Source organism: Sciurus carolinensis, chromosome 16 (assembly GCF_902686445.1).
Source record: "Sciurus carolinensis chromosome 16, mSciCar1.2, whole genome shotgun sequence".
Classification (NCBI taxonomy): domain Eukaryota; kingdom Metazoa; phylum Chordata; class Mammalia; order Rodentia; family Sciuridae; genus Sciurus; species Sciurus carolinensis.
In genome coordinates this window covers 13,856,672-13,865,813 of record NC_062228.1, presented here as the reverse complement: position 1 = coordinate 13,865,813, position 9,142 = coordinate 13,856,672, and positions in this window count along the sequence as shown.

The window sequence follows — 9,142 nt, the reverse complement described above, 5'->3', positions numbered from 1 at the left end:
AAACTGTTGACTTGAAATTAACAAAACAAAAGGTTCTAATTCCTTTCAAAAGAGATAATAAAATCTGGCAATAAAAATGTGCCTACCATTGTGCACAATGGTACTAGGCCTATAATTCTAGCTACTTAGGAGGCTGAGGCAGGAGGATCACAAGTTCAAGGCCAGCCTGGGAAACTTAGCAACATGCTGTCTCAAAATAGAAAATAAAATAGCTGGGGATCTGGCTCAGTGATAGTGTATACCTGGTTCAATCCCCAGTTTCTCTCTCTCTCTCTCTCTCACACACACACACACACATACACACACAAAGACTGTGTTCATTGATCTCTTGCTTAGATCCAATGTATAACCAATTAGATCCAATTTATAACAAATATTTTTAAACATATTTGCCTGTCATTATCTTTGCCATAGCCTGCAAAAGTGAATTTTAAAACAGATCTACCAAAGTATGCTATATCCATATATGAATATACCACAATGAATCTTGATTATATATATAATTACAATACACTAATTAAAATGACAATAAGAATAATAGAAGGAAGCCCGGTGGAATCGAAAAAGCAGATCATGGGAAAGGAGGAGATTAGAAAATGGGGGGTACTAGGGAATGAGATAGATAAATTATATGCATGTTCAAATATGGCATATGAATCCCACTGTTCTGTATAATTGTAAGGCACCAGTAAAAAAGCCAAAAAGGAAAAGTAACATTAGGCTGTAAGACGAACTATGAAATTCATGAAATTGCAATGGATATTTGTTTCACATGATTGCTAAAGTTTTGACTTCTGTCAAGAATTTCAGGTTAATGGCTTCCTGTTAGTTTTAACATGCTCACTGCATACCCAGGTTGTATTGCTTATGCAGTTCTCTCTCTAGGTCTGTAGGCTAGTCAACCACAAACAGTTGCTTAAAAATCAGTCCCTGGATGAATATCATTCTTCTGGATCTTGATGTGATTTAAAGTATGGTTTTAATTATTACTATTAATATATTTTTAGAAATTGTTATTGCCACATAAACCTTGGAGAAATACTTAAAACTGAAACTGTAACTGCACTAAAAACAGATAATGGTTTTTGAGCAAGTTTCAAAAGCAAAAAAGTTTTTGAGCAAAATTTCAAAAGGTCTAATAAAGGTTTCTTAAAATGGCAAACAGTAGAGGATCCATCCCTAGTGATGTACTAGCATCTCCAATATTAAAAAAAAAAAAAAAAAAAAAAAAAAACCAGAAAAGGGTCATATTGAAATAGTAAGCTTTATGATGTTCTAGAGGAATTTCAAACTGAAATGCTATGGAAGTCAAAGTATGATTCTGATCAAGCACCATTGAAATTTCTTGAGAAAAAATAATTGTGAACCCAATAGTATTCATTTCTAATTGTTTCTCCATGTTATAACAATTTAAAACCAACTCCTCATTTTCACTCTAAATTCAGGGAATTCATTTGGAGCTTTCCTGGAGCCAGGATCTTTTTTTTTTTTTTTTTTTTTTTTTACGTTTACATAGGGTAATGATGTTTCTTTTTTTTCCCTTCCCCCCCACCCCTCCCACCCTTTTCCCTCTACACAGTCCTTCTTTCCTTCATTCTTACCGCTCTCCTTAGCCTAACTCTAAACCTAACCCTAAACCTAATGCTAACCCCTCCCACCCCCATTATATGTCCTCATCCGCTTATCAGCGAGATCATTCGTCCTTTAGTTTTTTGAGATTGGCTTATCTCACTTAGCATGATATTCTCCAATTTCGACCATTTGCCTACAAATGCCATAATTTTATCATTCTTCATTGCGGAGTAATATTCCATTGTATAAATATGCCACAGTTTCTTTATCCATTCATCAATTGAAGGGCATCTAGGTTGGTTCCACAATCTGGCTATGGTGAATTGAGCAGCAATGAACATTGATGTGGCTGTATCTCTGTAGTATGCTGATTTTAAGTCCTTTGGGTATAGGCCAAGGAGTGGGATAGCTGGGTCAAATGGTGTTTCCATTCCAAGCTTTCTGAGGAATCTCCACACTGCTTTCCAGAGTGGCTGCACTAATTTGCAACCCCACCAGCAATGTATGAGTGTTCCTTTTTCACCACATCCTCGCCAACACCTATTGTTGCTTGTATTCTTAATAATCGCCATTCTAATTGGGGTGAGATGAAATCTTAGGGTAGTTTTGATTTGCATTTCCCTTATTACTAGGGATGTTGAACATTTTTTCATATATCTGGTGATTACTTGTACATCTTCTTCTGTGAAGTGTCTGTTCATTTCCTTAGCCCATTTGTTTATTGGATTATTTGTATTCTTGGTGTAGAGTTTTTTGAGTTCTTTATAGATTCTGGAAATTAGCGCTCTATCTGAGGTATGGTTGGCAAAGATATTCTCCCACTCTGTAGGCTCTCTCTTCACATTTCTGATAGTTTCCTTTGCTGAGAGAAAGCTTTTTAGTTTGAATCTATCCCAGTTGTTGATTCTTGCTTTTATTTCTTGTGCTATGGGAGTCCTGTTAAGGAAGTCTGATCCTAAGCCAACAAGTTGAAAGGATCTTTTTTGATATAAAGTCTATATTTGACCTCTCTGGTGTTAATTATTTCTTAAGAGCTTATAAATATCCTATGTTAATGTTGCCAAAAGGGCAGACAGTTTTCTCTCCTTGGGTACTTGTTTACCTCTAAATTCTCTATGGAAACAGGATTAGCTGTTTTGGGCACCGAGTAATATGTCTGTTTTCTTAGAATTTGAGGCTTTATCCTTGATACATGAAAATTACCAACAATTCTACATTTTCATTTAATCGTTATGAAGATGAGCATATGGTTAACAAATGAAAACATGGTAGTAAGTAAATATTGTTCATTTCGTGATCTAACGTCAACTATAAAATTTTCCAAATTATCTGTAAGCATTTGTTATTCCTTATTTGATGAAAAAATTATTTCCCTTCACCTCTTGAATTTGGATGCAGTTTTGGAACCATGTATAATAGAAACTTAAAATGGCATTCTACCTGTCTGTTTTAGTTGATGCCTGAGGCCCCAAGACTAAAGAGTTCAAGAAGAGATATGAAGTCACCCTCCAGTTAAAGGAGGAGGAGGAAGAAAAGCAGTTATATAATTCTTAAACTACTTAACTATATAAAGGATATAAACAGACTGGGAGGTTATAAATTAAGGAAAGAAAGAATTTTGGAGGCAGTTATTAGTTTGCTGAGTATCCTATCACTCCTCCAAGAGGAAAGAGCAGGGCACATTTCCTTTCATCTGAATCCAAGAGAGTCTTTAAAAAGATCCTTTGGAGAACCTAATAAGTGACCTCTGCCTTTTAGGACTGCTATTCGACTACTATCTGATTTATCAAGCCTGAGAAGTCCAAAAAACACGAGAACAAAGTAAGAACAACAGAACTTGTTGGAGATCATATGATAAAAAACAAAACCAACCAACCAACCAACCAAACAAACAAACAAAAACAACTGCCCAAATTAGATGATATAGACATGAACAAAGGAGGGATGACATAAATGTCCACCTTAATAAACTGGGTCTCATTGACCTTCAAGGTGATCCCATAATGCTCTCTACAAAAATACTCTGCTCTCTTGACCACAATGGTGCTTAATTCAGATAGAGAAATCAACATAGTTTCTAAAGTTACACACAAGCAGCATGAGGGGAAAAATATAGTTGATTTCAGTGTACTTATACTGTTTAATAATTCTTATTAGTTGAATGAGACTTTTTCTATCATTTATAAAGTAATGTACATTACAGTCTATGCAAATGGTCATTGCTTTTCTCTCTGAAGTTCATTTGTTTTATATAGTTGCAGAATTGTACTTACTATAAAAATTAGTGCAGATGTTACTAAAGTTGTTATTGGACCATGTGATCAAGGAAATTGAGTCTTTATTGAATATTTATTTCTAGCTGTGCTTATAATTTTATTACAATGATGTACACCAAAAAGAATGTCTGACTAGTTTAAGTCTTGGCTCTGTCACTTATCTCTTCCTTATCTCACCTGTAAAATGGAAATATTTCTTAAATGATAGTTATTATAAAGATAAAGATAAGGCAAGATCAAGTTAAGGGTAGTGAATCTATCAATATCGATGTACATATGTCTTCAGATATATGATATTTTCATGTAACAAAGCTCATTCATAACATCGTATGAAAATATATATTTGATTTTTATTTATATAAATATATATATATATAATTAAATCACATATATTCTTTTTCATTATGGTTTAAATGCACAAAAATATCCAGATATGCTTTCTCCTTTCTGTTGCTGAGACTTATTTTTTTGACCAACAGGAACATTCATGAGGTCCTACAATTAAAGGCAAGTCATAGATTTGAGGGCAAAAGAAGAATTTTAATAATTTTCATTCATTCAAGAGAATGGAGTCCAAGTTTTAGAATAGGAACATAGGAAAAACAAAATCTTATCTAGAAGAATGCTAAAAGAACTAAAAGACCTTTCTCCTACTTCATTTAGATACTGTGCCTTGTAGTTTTGCTTTTGGATGATCTCAGCAGTAGAGTAAGTGAGACCCTTAAACAAATGGAAATTCACATTGCTCATTTCTTATGGAATGTACATGCCTCCGTAGAAATCTATCAAAATCAAGAGGATGTAGCATCTCTAAGAGTAAGAATAATGTAATTCATCACAGATGAAATACAGAAACTTTTAAAGTTTCAGACTAGAACTAAGCTTAATATTTAGTTCATTTAGTTCAACAATGGAAACAATTTTTTAAAATAATGGTGAGGGTGGGGACCAGGGATTGAACTCATTGGCACTTGATCACTGAACTGCTCCCAGCCCTATTTTGTATTTTATTTAGAAACAGGGTCTCACTGAGTTGCTTAGCATCTCCCTTTGCTGAGGCTGGCCTTGAACTTGAGCTATTCCTGCCTCAGCCTCCTGAGCCACTGGGATTACAGGCATGTGCCACTGCACCTGGCATAATGGTGTTAATAAATCCCTTGCCCCTCTGTGTACTTTGACCTCCCTCTTTCCCTCTCCCTGACAAGCTCTTTGAATTACAATTGGTTAAACATATTTGATGGTTCAATGCTGGTAAACTGATGGGCAAGTTATTATCTTGCTTATAGTTTCAATCCAGTGTAAAGTGTAATAACCAAAATATGTTAAACCTTCCAAATAGAACTCAGGCCAAAAATAGGAATAAGTAATTTTTTGAGACAAGAGTTAGTACTGGTACAATTCTTACATTTTAAGAACTATAGACTAAGAACATTCGATGTAAAGTTAGAACGCCAGACAAGGCCCTTTGACATCTTACAATTAGTTCATAAACAGATTTTACAAAAACCGTCACACTATTTTATTCTTTCAGATCATACCCTCATAATGCTTTTTCCTTCATCAAGGAACAGTATAGGTTTATGGGACATTTCCACCCCTGCCCCCAGATTTACTTAGGACATGTATTACAGGTCAGTGAGGCAAGCCTGATAAATAATCCTCTTCAGATTTTAATAGCATCTTCTATATGAATGATTTAGAATGTGTTTTCCAAAGGGTCAGAGAAAAATGTTCCATGAATTCCAGGAATTTGCAACTTAGAAAATTATTTCTATATTCCATTTGAATGACAGAAACTCCTTTGTTTAATGCCTTCATCTTTAATTCATTTTTTGCCTAAATTATGTAGTTAAAATAAGAAAGTATATCATGAGCAAGGAGAAAGATTGATTTTTATTTTACTTTTAATGTGATTATATTAGCCTATATGAACTGTCTACTTTCTATAATAATTAACTGAGATATTAGTGAGATTTTAACTAAAAATCCGTGTTGAAGTTTGAATCTTTTGGTTCTCAGTGTACTACATTACATACACTGGTAATAATGGTGGGAGTTTTGTGGCTATTGTGTTTGAAATGTTTGCTGACTTATATAAGATCTCTTGTAATTTGAGGGTGGATTTGGCATGACCTACTTCAATATAATTCCTATTAGTAACTCCACTGAAGTGTTAAATGATAAATCCTTTGAAATTTTTTTCCTTGGGTAATCCTAACTTAACCATATTATGAAAATAGAAACAGGTCTCCAAGGAGTGTGTGTGTGTGTGTGTGTGTGTGTGTGTGTGTGTTGTGTGTGTGTGTGTGTTGTGTGTGTGTGTTTCTGTGTGTGTGTGTAGTCTTTATAAAGAGCAGATACTTTGGGCTTCCTTTTGTCTCTTAAGAATGCTATTTAAAGCTATAGTTGACATTTTCCCACATAATGCAAGGATTTATGAGAATGCCTTTTCATTTCAAGGCTTGTATATAAGATTCGAATATAATCACAAGACTTAAAAGAAATGATCCAGTTTCTTACTCTAAAGCAGAGTGACAACACATCTTTATCCTACCACAGAGTATCATGATGAGGGTGATGTACTCCAATTGTGATAAATCTCATCAGAAATAAAATAACTTGTCTCTAAATATTAAATATATTTCCACCTAAATTTTGACAGTAGGATTGTCTGCAAATACAAGTGATCAGCTAATGCTGTTCTCCAATGAAAGGAAAGATAACTATATATCTAAGCTAATTACAGAATGCCAAACCTAAGGATTTTTATAGATATTATAGTCTAGAAGGAATACAAAGAAGGAATGTTAATGGGAGTTGCACGAATAGAGTGAATTCTTATCATCATAACCCAGTGTTTGTTACTAACTGCCTTCCCTCCTCTTCACCTCCCCATCTCCCTCTGCATCTTTCCATTTCAGGGGAAGGATTGAACATTTTTATGACTCTTTTTTTTCTGTAATCAAGCTCCATTCTTTCTTACATGAATAATGAGGTGACAACTAGTTGTACTAATATAGTCTTACATGGTGGGGAGTCTTTAGCTGTCATGATAAAGAGTCTTCTTCCTTCTTTCCTTCCTTCCTTCTTTTTTCTTTCCTTTTTTTTTTTTTTTTTTTTTTTTTTAATCTCCTTTACCTAAGGAAGAATGAACTTATAATCTACCTTCATTTTCACAAGGAAAGGTAAAAGTCCTTTTTATTTAAATAAACACTGATATTTCAACAGCTTAAATTAGATGATTTACTTTTCCCCATCTTGGTAACCTGAATTCTCCCTTCTTTTGAAATGGAAACTGTGCTAACCCCATAACCTCAACATCACTGTGAGTAAAACTCTTTCTAATTATATGACTCTATAGTTTTCACATTAGCATTGCTAATAAGCTTGCTGTAGTGGATTTGTATCTTCAGGACTAATATTCATAAAATGTCCATTGACATAATTGCAGCTCTGTACCAGTGCTTAGATGCTACTATATTTAAAATCATAGGTTTGAATTTCTTAGTGCATATCACAGAATATGGAAAAATTTAAACCATTTACAATTTTATGTCACAAACATAAAATTGAATTTCCACACAGTGCTATTGATTTAAAATGTTCACGGTACCTAGTACACTGAATCTTTAGTTTAAAAAACAAAAGAACCCAATCTCACTTGTTTTTCCTTTATTTTTGTTTCTTCTGCAACTGAAAGGCAATCATTTCTGGGGGAAGGTTTCTTAATCTATTTTGAAGAATAGCTGATGATTTCTGAAAATCACTTTCAAAAGCCCTGTGTGAGATCATCATGATTGTCACAAATGAATATTTATTAAATGTCCATTGTATTCTTGACATTATATTAGGTTTTGCAGAGATTTCACTGAAGACAGACAATAGTATTGAGATATAAAAGAGAAGATTCATGTGAATATAATTTTATAAATGTATAAATATAGAGATTGTTACATAATTGGATTGTATTTACATATTTTAGGAAATATATAGCTACTCCTAATACATGTGAACATGGCAGAAATAAAATGAAAAAGGGGCTGGGGTTGTGGCTCAGTGGCAGAGTGCTTGCCTAGCATGTGGGTTGGATCCTCAGCACCACATAAAAATAAATAAACAAAATAAAGGTATTGTGTCCATTTACAACTTAAAAAATATTTTTAAAAATGAAATGAAAAAGTATGTATGGAAGAATTTCTGTATTTCATTCTGCCTCTGTATACCTTCTTCAGGTTAATAAGTTATCAAAATGAAGTAGTAGAATATAATAGTAACAAATGATTAAGACTCATTTTATGTGCTACCAACGTTTGACACTGCCTTAGTAGAAAATACAGTCAAGTATAACTACTGAAAGAAGAGTTTAAGAGGATAAAAATTAGAACAAGATCTTTGCAACTTCATTGGCAATGAAAGAACATAGTAAGAGTTTCATGGTAAAAAGATGATAGGCAGGGTCTAGGGTTGTGGCTCAGTGGTATAGCACCTGCCTGGCATGTGTGATGTACTGGGTTTGATTCTCAGTACCACATAAAAATAAATAAAATAAAGGTATTGTGTCCATCTACAACTAGAAAATATTTTTTTAAAAAAGATGACAGGCAGATCCACATGGGCAAACACAGGAAGAATCTGAATACAGGATTATTCAGATTAGAACTAGACTAGTAGCCAATATGAGAAAATTAGTATTCTAAATGAAGCCCATAAAATAGGAAATCTGCCAATTTACAGTTAAGGATTTTAGAAGTAAATTTTGCAAAAAAAAAGAATTGAAGGAAAAGACCTCTGATAAAGAAGAATAATTCATTTATTCAGCCAATCACTCATATTTATTTGGTATTGCTCTCTACCAGATACTGTGCTAGGGACTATACGAAAAATAAAAAGTTACATAAGAGCATTCCTGGACAGAGAATTTAGTATTAATCTGAAAACTTTCCAATTACTAAACCTCCAGAAATGCCAGATAAAATGGAACAAGTATTTGGATATGTATCTGTGCTAGTGAGAAAGTAAGGAGAATCTTTCAGACTTAAGAATAGAAAGGGTTTAAAAAACAAAGTGGTAAGCTTGAGTAGTGACTATGGGCTACCCTGGAAATGGGGATGGAGAAATACCCTGGCCCAAGGATGTAGATTTAATAGTCAGACAAGATTGGGAGACAAGATTTAAAGCATATATGATAAACGGAGTTAAAACGGAAGCACCATGTTAAGTGGGAACCCGAGGAGCATTATCAAATGAAAGGATTAAACCCTGACTGTGGCTCTATGGTAGAGTGTTGCCTAACA